This window comes from Notamacropus eugenii, chromosome 5 (assembly GCF_028372415.1).
Source record: "Notamacropus eugenii isolate mMacEug1 chromosome 5, mMacEug1.pri_v2, whole genome shotgun sequence".
In the NCBI taxonomy this organism is placed as follows: Eukaryota; Metazoa; Chordata; class Mammalia; order Diprotodontia; family Macropodidae; genus Notamacropus; species Notamacropus eugenii.
Genome location: NC_092876.1, coordinates 330793281 through 330812529, shown reverse-complemented (window position 1 = coordinate 330812529; position 19249 = coordinate 330793281). Strand labels below are relative to the sequence as shown.

Here is a 19249-nt window from a genome sequence, read left to right as displayed (position 1 = left end):
GTAAACCAAAACCTTTTTTTTAGAGGTTCTCTGTTATTCATTCTGAATCAATTTAAGCCTTTTAAGGAATCAAAAGCCCAAAATCTAGTTTTCACTCTGTTCTGAAAGAAGGGTTTTGAGTTAACAACTTCATTTGCCCAGTGTTTCAGCCACAAGCCAGTCCTAGATTCCAAGGTCACATTAGTTCCATTAATATTTCAGACTTGTTTCCTTTTGATTTCTGGGTTTTTTAAAAGACATCTAATGATTAATATATGCCTTTATTCATAATATCTGGGCCTTTTAAAGAGAGGACTCACCATATCTGACCAAGTGTTTGTACCTTTAAAAAAGTAATGCTGCCTGGCAGCTCTTCCAGAGACTCCTCTGTAGGTTTGCATATTTTCTGTTTCTGCGTTGGGATATGAATCTGTATTTAGTTACACCCCAAACCCTGCTGGCAGAAAAAGTCTCTTTAGCAGATGTCAGAATAGGAAATCAGCCATGACATCTACAACAGTATTTCATAACAGTGATACATAGTGAATTCTCAAATTATTCTTTTTGAATGAATGAATTACCAATCAAAATTTTTTCCTTTTTTTTCTAAGTGAAGATGACTTTTCAAGGTTTTTCCTTGGTTATTGTTTTTTGGTTTTGAGACTGGCTGTCTTTATTTCACTCAGGCTAGAAGTGTGAAACTCAGGGCCCTGATGCCACTGCTGAATGACTTGGAAGCTTTGACCTATTCACTTTCCAACATGAGTTGGTTGGCAGCCTTGTGGCAGCCTGATCCCAGGGGAATTCCTCTTTTGGTGTCAATTTAGTGCAGACTCTGGATCCACTTCACAGTATTACAGCTTAGAATGATTAAACTCAAGCTATCCACCAGCCATAGTTCCATGATGTAGCAGGGATTATAGGAATGAGGTACCATGTCCAGCTTTTTTCTTGATTATTAAAAAATTTAGTATATCTTTTGCATATGCACACCAGTTAATAAAGAATTATTCACAAGAACAATTTATATTTGAACTACAAAATCACATTCTAAACTTGTTTTAGGGTGACTAAAATACAAGTGTCAAGTTAAAACTAGGAAACCAGGGATGGGGTTAGAGTCCATATAATCAATTGGGTGGACTAGGAATAAATTCAGTCAGTTTAGGGAATCCTTTATTGGATCTACAAGCCAAAAATAAACTTTTTGTGAAACTGCTGCTGTGGGTCACTAAGTTTGAGGGGGATAATCAGCTACCTTAACAACTGCTAAAGGAACAGAGGTTAAATATAGTATTTTGTAAAAGAGGTCTGATGTTGCCAAACTGTTTCTTGTTACCAGATCAATAGCATGTCCCACTAAAGAATGAATATAGCAGTGAAAGTATTTTAGGATTAGATTAGAATCTAATACTGTACTACATCTCTGAAGAAGTAATATTTGTTCTTGTCAGTAATATTGGAGAATAGGTGGAAAGAAAAAAGGGAGGGAGAGAGGAAGAAAGAAAGAGAGGAAGAAGGAAAGGAAGAAAGAGAGGAAAAAGGAAAGGAAGAAAAGAAGGAAAGGAAGGAAGGAAACCTGCATTTATTAAATGCCTACTTTGTGCCAGGCACTATCTTAAGCACTTTACAAATAATATCTCTCTTTTGATCCTCATAACAATCTGAGAGGAAGAGCTTTTTGGTTTGTTTTCTTAAAATAGTCACAGGACACAGGCAAAAAGAGATTGAGTGACTTACTTAGAGTCATACAGTTAGCTATTAAATCAGGTCTTTCTGAATCCAGGACCAGTGTTTTCTAATCCATACCACTACCTTGCTGCCTGTTAGTTTGATACTGACTTCTAGTTCAAAAGATCAAATCTGGTTTTTTCGGGCAGTGTGAGGGCCATCTATTTAAGGAGGATTTTATTTTGAAGAGTTGTGGAATATGACTTATGAAGAAGAAAACCAGTGAAATTTACATTATCTTTTCCCATTTCCAAGCCTAGTGCTCCAGGGCAGTATTTATCTGCCCTAATTTCCACAGGAAGCACAGAAAGAACTGAGATTGTATTTGACTTAGGGACCATTCTCAGGGAAATGGAGTTATTGCCAACTCTTCATGAAACAGGTGGATTATAGGAGTATATTGATTTTTTTTTGGGTTATATATTAAAGAAGAGAAGTGATTTTCAGTGGCAGTCAGATCACAAAACCTCCATTTCTCAATGGTCTGAAAAGGTTGTCAAGTAGAGAAGGGAGTAGTCTCATTTTGTTTAGAACCAAAAGAAAGAGTTTAGTGGATGGATTTGTTAGAAAGGCAGACTGCAGTTACTATAAGGTGGAACTTTTCCTCAAACAATTGGCTTTGTGTCAGTGGGATGGGTTACTTCAGGCACAGGATTAAAGCTCCTCCAAGCTTTTCCCACCCTTAGAGGAAAAGGAAGGAGTGAGGAAAGTGAGGAAAAACCACAAGCATTTACTACGCTAAGCACTTTAAAACTATCTCATTTGATTCTCACAACAACCCTATGAGATAGATACTAGCATGATCCCCATTTTTTTACAGTTGAGAAAACTGAGGCAGATGTTAAGTGACTTAACCAGTATCACACAGCTAGAATGTGTCTGAGGTGGGATTTAAACTTAGGTCTTTCTGACTCCAGGCCCAGAGACCCATCCATGGTGCACTTAGCTTGCCTACTTGCTTTTCCTGCTAAGCTGCACTTTCTTTACTGTACTATCATCCACATTCCACAAGATAGGATTTGACTGGGGTTTTTTTGTGTGTGTGAAATGTGGAACAGTAGTAAATGTACTCTTGCAATTCTCTCTGCTACCTTGAAACAAAATGATATTTAGTTGTGGTTTTTATATGATCTACACTTTTTGACAGATTTGAGCACAATTATGTTTAGAGATTACAGAGTTGTGATTGCACTGAGTGATTTTGTTTACAGAACTACTATTTATGAATAGACCCAGTACGTAGACTTTTGAACGAGCAGAATGAGCAAAATGAGGAACTAATTAATTTTGCATAATATAATTTAAGAATTTTTCAGATTGGAATACATCACGTGAAACAAAAGCACCAAGTAACAATGTAGGATGTAATAAATTACTATGCAATATAATAAGTTAGTATGTCATGTTTTGGTAGTTTTCTTCAGACATAGGAGTAATTCTTCTGAATGGTGGATAACAGGTTAACAGTAGATAAGAGTTGCTATAGACTATTTTGGATTACAAGTCATCTTGGGGAGGGAAAAAAGGAGGGAGAGGGGAAATTTTAGATTCAAAATCTTATAAAAGTGAATGTGGAAAACTAAGAATAAATAAATAAATTTTTAAAAAGAGAGTGAGAGATACTACAGATAGGAAAGTACTACAAAAGAAAGCTGACCTGCTGGATAAGAATGACAACTCCTAGGATACAAGAATGAACAGCTCCTAGGATACAAGTATGATTGGAATATTATAATAAATATGTTGAAACCTACCGTATTCACTAAAAGTTTTTAGCTTAGCCAACTATACAGGGTGTCCCTAAAGTCTTCAGTGTAGTTTTAAGCTTTAATAGTTTAGACTTCTTGGACACCCCGCATATATTTTTCCCTCACAGGAACTCTGCTGAAATGTCAAAAGCAGGATTTGTTTTATAGAGAACTTTGCTTGTGAAGCTACTCTAAAAACTGTTCTGATTGCAAGTTCTTTTTGATGTAACTAAGCTGAGGTAAACGATACAGTTCGTTTTTTAAAAATGTACTTTTATCCTATTCCATGCTGCTTGAAACTCAGCAGGAGACCTTTTAAACCAAACCAAGGCAGCTCAGTTTAGAGACATGCTTTGTGTTGAGAAATGTTAGTGTCCCTCTTTGGCATAGCATAAGGACAAGGTTGAGAAACTGGGAGCTTTTCCAACTCCAAATGAAATCAAGCCTTCCTTGTGTGGCTTCTTAGCTTTTGTTTTTCAGGGCTTTTTTTTCTGAATGATTAAATTCTCATAATGTCAAACACAGCTGCATTCAACTTTAAGTACAGCCAAATAGTATCTTTTTTTTGGTTTATGCTGTTATAACTTGTCTTCATTTCTATGGCAGATAGAGAGTAGGTTAAATTTATTGGCTTCTCCCATGTGGTTACTTCACACAATAATAAAGTTCTGGAGTTGGAAAGGATTTTCAAAATATATTTACACTGCAATTTCTCCTCCCCCTTATGTCTAAGGGAACTAACTGACATGTAGAGAATATGAAAAATCATTATCTGTTGTTTATTTATTTTGTTTAATAAAGGCATTTAACACATTAAAATCTTGCAAGATTGTGTGCCTGATCAGATTATAGAGGAAACTATTCAATATCAAGCAAGTCACAAAAGAGGGAGATATGTGCTTTCCTAAAGTGTTTCCGGGGCCAAAGAGAAAAAAATGGTTCTTTATCCCCAAGAGATTTCTGTAGATGCCCCAATCACAGATGCCACTGTGCTACTTGCATCTAGTCATAGAACTCTACCAAGTCCCTTCTCTAAAATCTCTCAAAAATCAATCTGAAATGGGAAAAACAAAGTGGATAAAAATGTATGTAGCTCAAATAACAACATGTAGTTAAGCATGCTAAAAATCAAGATATTAGAGTTTTAAAATGTACTAAGAAGTTTGGGAGACCCTGTATATCTTGGACAGACCTTGCTGATAGACAATGAACTGGAACCATAATGGAAAAGGAGGAAGATATTGAAATGCACTGCATTTGGCAAACTATGCAGTACTTTTCAAGTTATTCAAAGTTTCTCTTTGCCAAAAAACCTCATCTTTTTAACACAAGTGTTCTCCCAGGATTGCAATATGGGTGACAAAAATGTCTCAGAAAATTCAAAATTGCATGTGACCCAAATAATAATAAAAAGATCCTTGGAAGATATATATGATTATTATGGCATTTTACCAGTGATATCTTCTGTGTGAGAAAGAGTGTAATAAACTTCATCAAGGACATGTATGACAAGAAAATAAGGGAAATTCATAATTTCATTAGAATGATAGAAAACAGATAGATAGTCTTAGAGCTGCACTTTTTTGTTGTTGAGACATTTTTAACCATGTTCAACTCTTCAAGACCCCATTTGGGGTTTTCTTTGCAGAGATACTGGAATGCTTTGCCATTTCCTTCTTCAACTCATTTGACACATGAGGAAACTGAGGCAAACAGGGTTAAGTGACTTGGCCAGGGTCACATAGCTAGTAAGTATCTGAAGCCAGATTTGAACTCAGGAAGATGAGTCTTCCTCACTCCAGGACTGACACACTATTCACTATGCTACCTAGGAGTCCCAAAATATTAAAACAATGATTTGGCTTCTATCACATTGGATGAATTTTATATGAAAAATTTATGGAAAGACACAGATAGGAATAGTACAGAATGAAAAGGTATGAATGGTTGTGATCAGCACTAGTGTAGAAATTACCCATACCAATGAGATTGCACATCTATCACATACATATTCAAGTAATATGAGGGTAAGGAGTAGGAGTCAGGGAAAAAATATAAAACCAAATATCTGTCTTCCTTTCTCAGAATATAGCTCTAAATGATATTCACTATCTAAATGATGATGATTTTAAGTTCAGTGATGAAAAAGGATACCAGTAGAAAATGAATATGCATATTAAAGGCAGAACCAAATCAACAATTAGTAATGAGCTAGTTATAATATGAACATTATTACACACCATATTACATGCATGAAAGAGTTTCTATCAACTTTGAATCGATGGAGAGAGAGAGACAACTGACCTATTTTCTTTAATTTTCTTTTCCTGATGTAACAGGAAATTGACCTACAAACTCAATCTTTATAATCCTGAGCATAGTACTTAACTAATATAATCTCCACATGGACTTCTCTCACCTGAGCCAGGTTACCAGGCAGGAAAAAAAAATGAAACCAAGAGAAAGAAGTTCTGGTTGACTAGTGCTTTTTGAATGCCTCTATTTCTGGCTAAACAGCCAATTAAAGAGATTCCTCTCACCATGAGTTGAAAAGACCATAAACCAATTACAGAATATCTATACATACACCAAAGTCCTTGTGAGGATTATACCAACCAAATACTTTATGCAGGTTCATATGAACTGAGATTATTGGCCAGTCTCCTGCTATATTGATATCTTTTGTTTTTACATAACTATAAATTTCCAAATATATCCCACGTTTCTCCTTCTCAGAGAACCACTCCTTCTAACAAATAATAAAAGAGAAAAAATTCAGCAAACCTAACACATTGACCAAATTTGAAAGTATACGCCCCAAATTTCTTACCTCTGCAAGAGATAGAGATAGGTACATTCCCATCTGTCCCTCAGGGTCAGGCTTGGTCATCATAATTACATAAAATTTAATTTTTGGGGGTTGTTGTCCTTTCCATTTGCATTGTTGTAGTTTGTATGTACGTTGTTTCCTTACTTGTCCTTGTACCAGATCATATAAGTCTTCCTCTCTTTCTCTGAATTCATATTCATTGTTTATTAGAGCACAGCAATATTCCATTACATTCATGTACCATAACTTTTTTTTTATCCAACAGCACAATTTTTATGTAGAAGTCAAATTGTAAAAGAAATAATAAACCAGTGATTATTAAAAGTGGCTACATGAGGAAATTACGTATTCTCATGGAGCTGCTGTGGGGTGTCAGTTTCATCACTCAGGCCACAGCCATTTCTCATTGTGCAGTCTCTGTTGCAACTAATGTTGTTATTGTTTTCATTGCTGAGAGAGTTCCTGCCAATTTTTCTAAATATAGTAGTATTGAGAAGTCCCTAAGAGTTATAGTAGTGAGAGCATTCTCCCTACTCATCTTTCAGAAGATAAAGAAAACAGCCATAGCAGATGTTCTTATGAACTTAATTTAGAATGATCATCACTAAATCTACCAACAAGCGTTACTAAACATTTATGTACCAGTCTTTGTTCTAGGTAGGCACTGATGGCACAAAAATATAAATGAAAAAGGCCTCTACCCTCAAAGGAGATTACATTTTCTAGAGGGAGACAACATGTACACTTGTAAATATATACACAATATATACTAAACTAAGAAAGAACTAGTTAGGATGTGGAAATAATAGAACTTTGGAAGAAAATGGCCATGTCATCTTGGAGTTAATAAAATTTGAAGGTGGGAAAATACAGAAATTAACAGACATGTATGCAAGACTTTAGGAAAACAGATTTCAAAATATCCAGAGGAAAAACAGCATTACTCATTGGACAAAATGAATACAATTCCCCCTCCTTTACTCTTTTTAAAAATAGAATCTTTATTGATATATTTCCTTCATGTCCATCCTCTTCCTCATTCCTAAAGAGCTGTCTCTTATAACAAAGATTTTTTTTTAAAGAAGAAAAAAGAAGAGGTAACAAATTCAGTAAAACTCATCTATATGAACTAAATTAAATTTTTTTCCTAAGTAAGATTTTAATATCAATCAGGGTCAAATATTAATCTCTTACAGATGGTGGAAACAATTAAAGGAGAATGTACAATATGTACCACTACAGAGGATTTCTGTAAGAAACAATTCAGTTGTCTTCTTCCTATTACAAGTTCTTTTTTGTTTCCAATTTTTCACTCGTTAGATCTTTAAATCCCAGCTTTTCCAGTGATTCTTGTGCCATTAGCTGCCTCTCTATTCTGCATTCTAAATATTCTTTTGATTCATTTCTGCACAAAGCATTTTCAAAATTATTATCACAAAGACACTTCATGAATTTTTTTTTTTTTAAAGTTTTGCATTCCCCAAAATGCTCCAGAGGGAAGCTGCCCTTATCTGGGGGCCAGGGCTGGAAACTCTTGGTCCCAAAGTTCATGGCAGTAGACATGGTGGTCATGGGCCTCTAAGAACGAGCTGGGAACCAAAATTTTTTAATGTTATAGATAGTTATATACCTCTGAACTGCCCATTTATGTACCCCGATTCTACTCTTCAATGAAATTCTGAGTATGTGATGAGAATAGCCAATGCAGTTATGTGGATAGAATACTGGGGCTGGATTCAAGAAGATCTAAGTTCAAATACAGCTTCAGATACTTACTAGCTGTATGACCCTGGGCAAGTTCCTTAATCTTAATTTGCCTCAATTTCCTCATCTGTAAGATGGGGACACAATGGAGAAGGAAATGGCAAACCACTCCATTATCTTTGCAAAGAAAACCCCATGGACAAGTCCATGGAGTTACAGATACAGACACGACTGAATGACTGAACAACTACAACAATGAGAAAGAAAAGAAAGGATGAAATAGTTAAAGAAATAGAAATAATTATAGTTATAGAAATAGGTAAAGAAATCAATCTGATTGCATAGCTCCCAGAAGGATTCTCACTGTTACCTGCTAATTGTGACAACAATCCTAACTACTGTAGAAAGCACAGTGAGAACTAAGGTTACATTTCATTAGTGAATTGAGGTATAGCCAATGCTTGGTTAAGTAAGTAGATTTTGGCACCATTTTGATTTTTTAGTTTACAAGCTAAAGAATTGTGTATTAATGAGACAAAGAGGAGATTTAGCACACACACACACACACACACACACACATTGATATCATTTTAATTTTTGTGATTTGATTTGGTGCTTACCATGTCCAGTGTTTTCCAAAGCTCTTTTTGAATAATGTACTTATAATATATGGGCATTGAATTGTCTATAAGCCTTTGGCTCTGTCATTCCTTAACTCTTGAATCTTGCTTTTTAATATTTTCTTCTTCACTATTCTTCCTTTCTCTTATCTTTGCACTGTAAGTCATTTATTGAATAGATGTTATTTTAATTAGAAAGGTCTTACTGAATTCTTCCCTCATGATCTTCTGAAACAGATGGTGGCACACAAGCTGTGACCATCTTCATGGCCTTATTTTTGCAAAAGTTCACCATGAAAATTGCAAGATGAGATGATTATTTCATAACATAATATTTTATATTATTATGGATTAGTAAAATATTTAAATTCTCTCTCTTGGACCTTGTGCAATAATAGTGTGGTCCTTGGTGGCTCAAAGAGTGGGGACTGGCAACCAAGAAAAAGGAAAAAGGCAGAGATAAATTGGACGTAAGGAGAAGGTGCCAATTAAAGAAATTGTACATTTTTAAAACTAAAAAACTTTGATAGCAAAAGTTTTATAGTCTGATAAAAATTTGAGATAACTTGGAATAATGAATAAAATGTTATATCTAGAGTCAGAAAGAACTGACTTCAAATTCTGCCTCCAACATTTGCTAACTGTGTGATCACCAGCAAGTCAGTTAGCCTTAAACAACTCTCTAAGACTTATCTACTAAGTTACAGTTTGGAAAGTCCACCAAGAAAAAAATTGCCACTCCTTAACATCATTGACAAAACAGACTAGGATTGAGAAACATTTTTATAAAAGAAATTATTCTTATATTAGAGGAAAATTGTACTATGTGAACTCTAAGTTCCCAACTCTAAAGGAGAAAAGTCCATAGCGTGGAGCCTGGTTGACACCTTATGGTTTCAGGCAGCTTCGTCACTTCCCTACTTCAGGATTATGTGGTTATAAAAGTCATTAGAAAGAAACACCATAGCTGATTCGAAACATAAATGTTCTCTCTCCATCAAGATTACTGCTTTGTTGCATTATTGAATACTTGGTAATAAGTATATATCTGTCCTCAGCTGGACAGATTCTCATTCCTTCTGACAAGTGGCATGCGCATTTCCTCTTCTCCCAAGTTGTTAGTGCTTCCCTTACACCTCTGTTAGTTTACTGTGCATTTACTCTGTGTGTGTGTGTATGTGTGTATTTATACGTATGGATAAGGGTATAGATATGTGTGTACATATATGTAGATGTGTAATTTGTTTCCTAAGTAGAATGTAAGTTTTTTAAGGAGAGGGACTGTATTATTTTTTTTTATAACCTGATCCTGACATCCTAGCTCATAGTAGGTTTTCAAAATATCAGATGAATTGATTTCAGTTTTTTTTTCATTTTTTGAGACTGGGTCTCTGGTTTCACTCATGGAACTACATGGATGCACTAGTGGATCATATCCCACTGCTGATTAGCACCGAAGTTTGGACATGCTTGGTTTCTAATCCAGATGTGTTTGGTTTTCCTTAGACAGTCTGGTGGCTCCTCAGCCATTCCTAGTACTGGTGCCATATTGAGTATGGATACCAGATTGAATTTAGCCCAAATGCAGCTCAGAACTACTGAGCGCAAACTCTCTACCAACTTTAAACTTTCCAGGAGCAGGGATTACTAGTGAACACCACCCTACCTGCTTTAATTCAATTTAATGAGTCAAATCATGAGTTTCTTAAAAATGAAAAATAAAAATGAACTCTTCTTTGTGCAGAAGAGGTTGTCAGTTCTCTGAGTTAAGGAGAATCACAGAAAGAACGCCTGTACAAGCATAGTAATTAAACAGCATTACTCATTGAATGTCATAAATAAGGTACGATTACAAAATATCACAAAGAAAAATTCAGAGCAGGTTTGGGATTGCCAATATATTGCCTGGGTCACTCCACCCCCACCCCAGGTTGATGAGGGCATAATCTCTGACATCTGCTGTCTCAATAACAATAGCTAGTATCAACAAGCCTTAGTATCACAGAATAACCTAACACTTAATAACAGAAGACGGATCCCTGTCAATGGGGAAACATCAAGGAACATAGAATTTAAGATGCTCCTGGGGAGCAAGCATAGACACATAAAGTTCTGGTCCCCTTATAGAGTGTCATTGAACCATGAAAAATTGCAGACACTGGTCTCAGGATTCCTAAAGGTGAAGCGCTGCTACTGCCAAATCCCCTAAGGTCTGCTTGCATCTGAGTTGCTCTCTGAAAGCCACTTGAAGCTGCTGTAAGGCTGCATAATATCAGTGAGTCTAATATAATTCCATTACATTAAGAAGATGGTGCCAAAACACTGCCTAGCAGTGAGCAGTCAGTCAGTCATTAACATCTATTAAGAACCTGTTATGTGCCGGGCACTACGCTAAGCCTTAGGGACACAAAGAAAGGCAAAAGACAGTGCCTGATCTCAAGGAGCTCATAGTCTAATGGGGAAAACAACATATAAAACAACTACATACAAACGAACTATATGCTGGATAAATTAGACATAATCAAGAGGAAAGAAATTAGAATTGCACAGCTTGCTTGTGGTCATTTGCTGAAGTAATGATCTTGCTCAGTTTCATTGCTGCCCATGGCCAGGGTTTGACAGAATCAAGCTATGAGAGAGAGCGTAGGTCTAAACATAAAGTCTAGACAACCAGGAGCAGGGAAAGGGGGCTCAGAAATACAGTACTTTGAGAAAAGGGGATGCTTCCAATGCAGTTTTTTAAAATATAGAATAGTTCCTTGTCCTCTCTGCTTGGTGTATTTCTTTTACTTCTGCATTACTTGTTCATTTCTGATGCATGTTAAAAGAAAATAAGTAACAATTGATATGCTGATGAACATCTTTAAATAGCCTAAGGACATGGCATCTATGAGACACATGATCAGAAATTCATTTGTGTGTGGACTTATATTTTTTTTTACAGTTAGCATGTGTTGGACATCAAAGACATAGATGATCTCTAAGGTCTCTTCCAGCTCTGAGGTTTTTTCCGTCTTTTTTATCTTTTATTAGCATCTAAACTAATTAGGAATTAGCTAACATATAATTTAGATTTATACTAAAAAGGAATGAAAGTCAAAGGATCATTTTATTGCCCCTTGCCATACTAAGGTTGTTGGCATTTACAGTGAAATTTTCTTCTGACAACAATACATCCTGTGTCATCCTTCACCACCATATGCTTCAGGGAATCCCTCTCAAGCACTGCGGGCACCTGTACATTTCAAGATGCTAATTCACTGGTGAACTAATTCCAGTGTTTAAAGTGGATATTTAAGCTAGTGGTACATGGAAAACATATATGTGGAGAAGGCACCTTTTATTTAAAATGTTTCAAAATCTAGAAAGAAATCTTTTTTAGAAGGGAAAATAGAGATTATATGAGTATTAAATTTGGCTAATACTGCTGCTGTCTCTAGCTGTCAGCCAACTCATCACAGTACGCCAGAACTGATTTTTTAAAAAGTGCACGTAGTAAATCTGATGCTCTTCTCTAAATTAGGCACCAGTTTTTTTGCATTTTGCTCAGGAAATGACTTGCTAATATTTGACAGTCACTTGACACCCCCATTTCAATATCACCCTACATTTCAATGTAAGGCCTTTTTAACCTTACATATCTGTTTCTTTTTCAGGAATGATTTATGTAACATTTTATTTAACTCATTGGCAACAGTCTAAAAATCTCGTCATCGCTAGAGGTGACAGGTTTATTCTTAAATTATTCTTACATAACAAATAGAGCTTTACCTAGTTAGTTACATAGATAGAGCAAGACTGGATTTAGTCTTGCCTCAAGCAAACACTGTCTTCCACCTACCTCTCTTTTTTGTCCCTGATGCACTCACCTTAGTCTTTCCTCAATAATGCTTCCTCCCAATGTCCCTTCTACTCCATCAGAAAAACAGAACTATTCATTGCCACCTAGCACTTAGCCTTCACCCTCAATGATCCTATCCCTGAATATATTGTAGTCAGTTCACCGTCTCCAAACCATCCCAGCACAACTCTAACCACTCACCTCAATCTTACTGTGTTCCCTCAGTCTAGCCTACTCAGTATCCCTATAATCCCATCTTTACTACATTCACACATCTCTTGCACTGTCCTTGGGTTACTCTCTCACAATCCTAGATCAACCCAGCCAAAGCTCTTCCAACCCCAACAAATCCATTTTAGCTCAGATCATATTCCCTTAGACTAATTTTATTTTCTTAGCTCTTTCTCTCAGACTAGTCATACACCCTGTAGCAGACGGCCTGCGTTCCTACAAGGCTTGGTGACGTGGTGAAGAAGAAAGACACGGGAGGCGGGAGAAGAAAGACCAACTCCCTTTATTGATCTGAGGGTCAGAAACTGCAAGCCTATGTGACTTTGTGCTTGTCTCCTGCCCAGATTTAATCGGTGGTTTAATCAGTCTTATCTTAAAGACTGTGAGCCTAGAGGGCATCTATTTAACATATCCCTTGTTTTCTGTAATTCTCTTGTTTGTCTCATGGAGACAGCAACATCTGGGGGGCATGGAGAGCCATTCTGGATGATAATGAGCACAGTCTCAAAGAACAGTTTCCCCTAAGGTCTGTCCTGATCTTGTCAACCGCACTCCACCCTGGCCCTCAACAACACCCCTTACTACTACTGCTGCTGCTGCTACTTCTACTGGCTAATAATAATAATTATCCAATTCTATCACCAGCCTAGTTCAATCCAGTCCAACCCAATCTACTTTTTAAGACCATACAGTTTCTCGTCTTCCTCACCTAATCCAGTCCAGTGGTTCACCACAAAAAAGTAACTATGTATTCAATAAAAGTTTCTACTTCCTCTAGTTCAGCCAGATCTCTAGTAAAAAGTGCTCCATCCCCTATGAAAACAGTTGGATCAAACTATACTTCATTGCCCGGTTTAATCAGCTTTAACCACAAAGATCATTCGAATATGTTAATATCACTGCTATTGTTAATAACAATGATACCTTACATTTTTATAAACAGTAGAGTTTACAAAGTATTTTATAATGCTTACTTCATTTGATCTTTATAGAAATCCTGTGAGGTATATAGGACATATATTGCTATCCATATTTTAAAAATGTTTTTGCCATCCTTTTTTTGTATTGATTTAGTTTTTCCTCAGTTACATGCAAAAACAATTTTAACATTTGCTTTTAAAACTTTGAGTTCCATATTCTCCCCCTTTTTTCCTTCTCCCCTCTGCCCCCAATTAAGAAGGCAAGCAATTTGTATAGATTATACATGTGTAGTCATGCAAAACATATTCATAATAGTCATGTTGTGGAAGAAAATACTATCCACATTTTTAAGATAAGGAAAACTAAGGTATAAATTAAGTCTTTCCTGTCTTTTCCAATGTCACACAGCTAGTAAGTGAAGGATCTGGAGAACAACTAGGTTTTTTGGGTTAAAGTTCAGAATTTTTTCCACTATGCCATTGTGATTCAGAGAAAGAGAGAGAGTGATAGAGGGAGAGACAGAGAGAGACAGATATTTCTTACTCCCTACCCCAGCGCCCAGCCAAGTTACTCATCAACTTAGGGTAAAAGGTTAAGCACATCAATTGACCCTGTGGACTTAGAGTTTAGAGTGAGATGACCATCCATTCCAATCCTATGCTGCTGTGTACAAGAAAAAATTTGCTATCCTTCGTGTTTGAAGATAATAGTGACCTGCTATCAATGCCTGCAGGCACTCTGAATTCATTTTCTAGGACTAATGATGAATTTGGATGAATTCATCCACACTTTTTTTATTTTTTGCCAGGGATTCCTTGTGACCAACAGGATGCATTTTCAAGATCCTGATCAATATAATTAGGTGCTGCATGGCAATGAAAACAGGGAAAAGCTAACTGTGCTATAGTCCTACTTGAAGAACAGTATATAATAAAACTCTAGAATCCAAGAAAGAGTCTGAAAGCCTCAGGCAGAATAAATGAATAAAGGTCACATCTCTCAGAGTAAAATGTGAGATTTTTTTCCCTTCCGCAAAGAGGAGTTCATGATTAGAGAATATAGTTATATATCAACCTATTCTTCCCCATAAATTTCAATTTTAAATCAGAAATTAAGATTACTCAAAAATCATAGAATCATAATTTTAATATAAATTTTATTTTAATATCCATTGACAAGTACAGATATTCAAATATATCTATAAGAATATAAAGGGAAAAAAAACCAAAGGAATCAAAAGATCCAAGTGACTGTAAATGATTGTACATGTGCCTTTAATCTTCTATTATTTATTGATTGGTAGCCTGAACACTAAAAAAGGTTTGTGCTGAATTTCACACCAGATATTGATTTAGAGCTGCAAGGGACCTTAGAGGTCACTGAGTCCAACTCCTTCATTTTAGACCTGAGGACACTAAGACCCAGAGAATAACTGTAAATCATACAAATAAAGATAAGAAATAAAAAAATAAGAAAAAACTAATAAGAAAAGGCAACACTAGAATTTGAAACCATCTCCTCTGACTCTAAATCTAAGACTCTTTTCCCTTTCCTAAACCTCTGCCAGTTCAGTTTAATTTCACAAATATTAAGTGCCAACCATGTGCAAGGTATTGTGCAAGGCACTGGAAGAGAAAGAAAAAAATGAAATGGTCCCTATCTTAAAGGAATTGATTTTTTTTTCTGGGATATTGCGCAATGCCCACAATGATTTATTAAGCACCTACATATTGCATGCACTGTGCTAGGGTTTGGAGATACAAATAAGAATAAAATAATTCTTGCATGAGAGGAGCATGCATCTTCATGGGGGAGACAAGTATTTATATCATTACATACAAAATGAATATAAAGACAATGAAAACAAATAAATACAATGTAGTTAGATAACAAGATAGGGAGAGAGGGCACTAGAGATTTCATCAGGAAAGGCGTCATGTAGAAGGTGGTACTTGAGCTGCATCTTGAAGATTGGGGCAGGGGATGAAATGACTTCCTGAAGATCATGTAACAACTTAAAACAGACCCTGGTATTATGTTAGACACCTTAGATATTCCTACTAGTCTTTAAAGAAGTAGGGATTAGACCTATGATTTCATTGGTACAGGGAACTCCCTTTACCAATGCTGGTCAGCCCCTTCTCTAAAACTTAGAGACTTTCTTAAAAATATAAATTAATTAATTAATTAATTAATTTTATTTATTTATTTTTAGTTTTCAACACTCACTTCCATAAGTTTTTAATTTTCTCTGCCTCTCTTCCCACTCCTCAAGAAGGTATGCATCTGATATGGGTTCTCTATATACATTCTTATTAGGGCATATTTTCACATTAGTTGTGTTGTATTTAGAAAAATTAGAATGAATGGGAGGAACCAGGAGAAAGAAAAAAAACAAATTAAACAGAAGAAAACATAAAGACAGAGCGAAGACTATTCTTTGATCTGCATTCAGACTCCATAGTTCTTTTTCTGGATGTGATGGCATTTTCCATCATGAGTCTTTTGAAGTTGTTTTAGGTCCTTGCATTGCTGAGAAGAGTTAAATCTATCAAAGTCATTATACAATGTGGCTGTTACTGTATACAGTGTTCTCCTGATTCTGCTCACTTCATTCAGCATCAGTTCATATAATTCTTTCCAGGTTTTTCTGAAGTCTGCTTGTTCATCATTTCTTATCGCACAATAGCATTCCATTCCATTGATATGCCACAACTCGTTCAGCCATTCCCCAATTGATGGGCATCCCCTCAATTTCCAATTTTTGACTACCACAAAAAGAGCTCTATAAATATTGTTGTACATGTGGGTCCTTTTCCCATTTTTTGATCTTTTTGGGATACAGCCCTAGAAGTGGTATTACTAGTAAAAGGTATGCACATTTTTATAGCTCTTTGGGCATAGTTCTAAATTGCTCTTCAGAATGGTTAGATCAGTTCACAACTCTATCAGCAATGAATTAGTATTCCAATTTCCCCACATCTTCTCCAGCATTTATAATTTTCCCGTTTTGTCATATTAGCCAATCTGATAGGTGTGATGTGGTACCTAAGAGGTGTTTTGATTTGCATTTCTCCAATCAGTAGTGATTTAGAGCATTTTTTCATATGACTATAGATAGCTTTAATTTCTTCCTCTGAAAACTCCCTGTTCATATCCTTTGACTATTTATCAATTGGGGAATAAAACTTAGAGTCTTAGACAATAGCCTCGACTTGCTATGGATCACACAGCTAGTATGAGTCAGAGGTAGCCCTTGAACTCAAATCTTCCTGGCTTTGAAGTCAACTCTTTATCCACTTCTCCATGATACCTTTTCCTCTTCCTTTAAAACTAAATGCCACCTCTTTCATTAAACCTCACTTTGATGATGCCAATCACTCAGCTAGTAATGACTTTTCACAACTTGTATTGCACATAGCACTTTGCTCACATCTTTTTTTCCCATATATTTATCATGTATTATTTCATCATTAGTGTATATATTAATTGTGGATCAAGGGACATTCTTTCCCACCAGAAGCCCCAGTTCTGGACTTTTATGAGGGAGTCTAACTCCCAAAGAGAGGAGGCAGGGTTTTTTCATTCTCTACTTCATTGTCCCTACCCCAGAATTCCTGGGGAAATTGCTTAAATACAGTTAGGATATGATAGTTCAGGTCTAGTGTCTCTTCAAAAGAAGGTTGCCCTTCTAGAAAATGTTTATGTATAAAGAACATAAGAAGTATTGGAAAGCTAATTATTTCCTCTGCCATAAAAGAAATGCTCAAAACACAAAAGATTTATAAGTGTGCATTAACAAATACTAAAGACATCAAATAGGAACCCAGCACTTATTATTTTTTCTTGGGAGATAAAGACAATTTTGTAGGACTGCTCAACAGGTATTAACTTTCACCTTAGGTCCGTAATTATGTGAGCAACAAGTTGGATCTCCTGTCAAGTTTGGACATGGCTTGAGCTTTCTTAGCCCTTTCAACTTCAGTATCTTCTCAGCAGTGGCCATGTCTGAGAAATTGTGGAAATCACCTCTGGCTGAGATCCTCACCATTTGTACTCCTGGGATTACCAACAGGGCTGGACATAATCTATTTCTCAGGATTTTATTTGGTGACCTGGATCCAGGAAAAGAAAAATAAAAGAGAAGAGGTAGCTAGGGGCATGAAGTCCAGTCTTAGGCTCACCTAAGTAGTGACATGTTCATATGTACAAAGTTGCCATTGCTAAAAGCAGTGCAGAGAGAAAGTTGATAAATCTCCTTCCTCATCTCACTGGAAGTATTAGGGAGAGCTAGAATTTGGTGTGTCCCAACAGAGGTTACACCTCAAGAGAGGTAAGAGGCCATACATATCTCCCCATAGTTTATGGAAGGCTCTTTCGTGGTTCAGTCATCACATGCCATGGCACAGTCATAGGGGAAATAAGAGGACTGACTACCCAGGAGCTGTTGGTCATACATGTTCTTCAAGCCACAATATGTGTCCCCCTCTATGAATCCAAAGCATCACAAGAAGAGCTGTAGTCCAGAAGATCAGATGTTTCCTCTGATTATTTCTATTATACATAAGGCATAGGTCTCTTTTAGCTTTAAATCTTATGATGCGTCATCCTGCCAGACTATCATCCACATGAGCTTTGAGATCCTATCTTATCTAACATTTTTATCTATTCTAATATTTTAGTACTGTATTTCAGAAATCTATTTCAAAAGGATTAAAATTTTTACAGTTAAAATCTGATCTTTACTTCATCCAGTAGGAAATATGAGAGAGAAAGCCTAAAGTTCACTGTACATACAAGAAAATTAAAGGGATGATCCTAATGGATACAATGGATTTTGAAACAGCTCAAAATATCAAATATAAGAACTGTTACTAATAGTCTAAGGGGTTACAAAATACAGCTCATGGATTAAATCTGCTTGTTTTTATATAGCCTGCCAACTAAGAAGAGCATTTCCATTTTTAAATGGTTGAAAAAAATCTTATCCCCCCAAAAAAGAATTTCATTCTCATTAGTAGATCTATGTTGCAAAAATGTACTCAACTATTATTGTTATTGTTTTGAATTTTGCCAATAAAAATTTGTGGAAATTTTCTCTTTTGGTTATATAAGTACCTACATAATATCTTTGACTTTATCTTTTGACCCCCAATGCCTGAAATATTACAAAAAAGTTTTCCAACCCTTGGTTTAGGTGTTCTTTTTCTCCCAGTTAACCTGCTGTTTAAAATTGTAATGAAGAAAATTAATAAACAATAAAATAATGTCTTCTCTCATAGGAAAAATAAGATGGAACAGAGTCATCCTTAGCAGGAAAGAGTGGTTGCTTTAAAAGAGTTTTGTCTATCAGCTTTCTGCTCAGGAGAGGGCACTAAAGCCTCTCTACATAGCTTTGAGTTTGTACACAGTGCACTCTTCATTTCTAACTCTATGTATTGTAGAAAAAAACAAAACTTTCAACAAATACTAATAAATATAATCTGGAGTTGAGCCTCAAATAACATTAACAAAAATAAAATTTTCAATAATTTACTTGCTCATTTTGTCCTGAAATGTTTACTTAAAATTTTATGCTCTTTTAAAAAAACAACTACAGTTGGAATGTATATTGTTCTTTTAAGACTGCTACTCTTGTTCGCCT

At 35.8% G+C, this 19249-nt stretch overlaps 1 protein-coding gene and 1 pseudogene across 1 annotated transcript in view; one reads left to right on the top strand and one right to left on the bottom strand.

The window, feature by feature from the left end:
* Positions 1–19249, top strand: part of SLC35G2 (solute carrier family 35 member G2) — a 60029-nt gene that overhangs the window by 16301 nt on the left and 24479 nt on the right. The gene's annotated exons all lie outside the window — the stretch shown is intronic.
* LOC140509246 (cytochrome c oxidase assembly protein COX19 pseudogene) lies at positions 7534–7853 on the bottom strand (annotated as a pseudogene).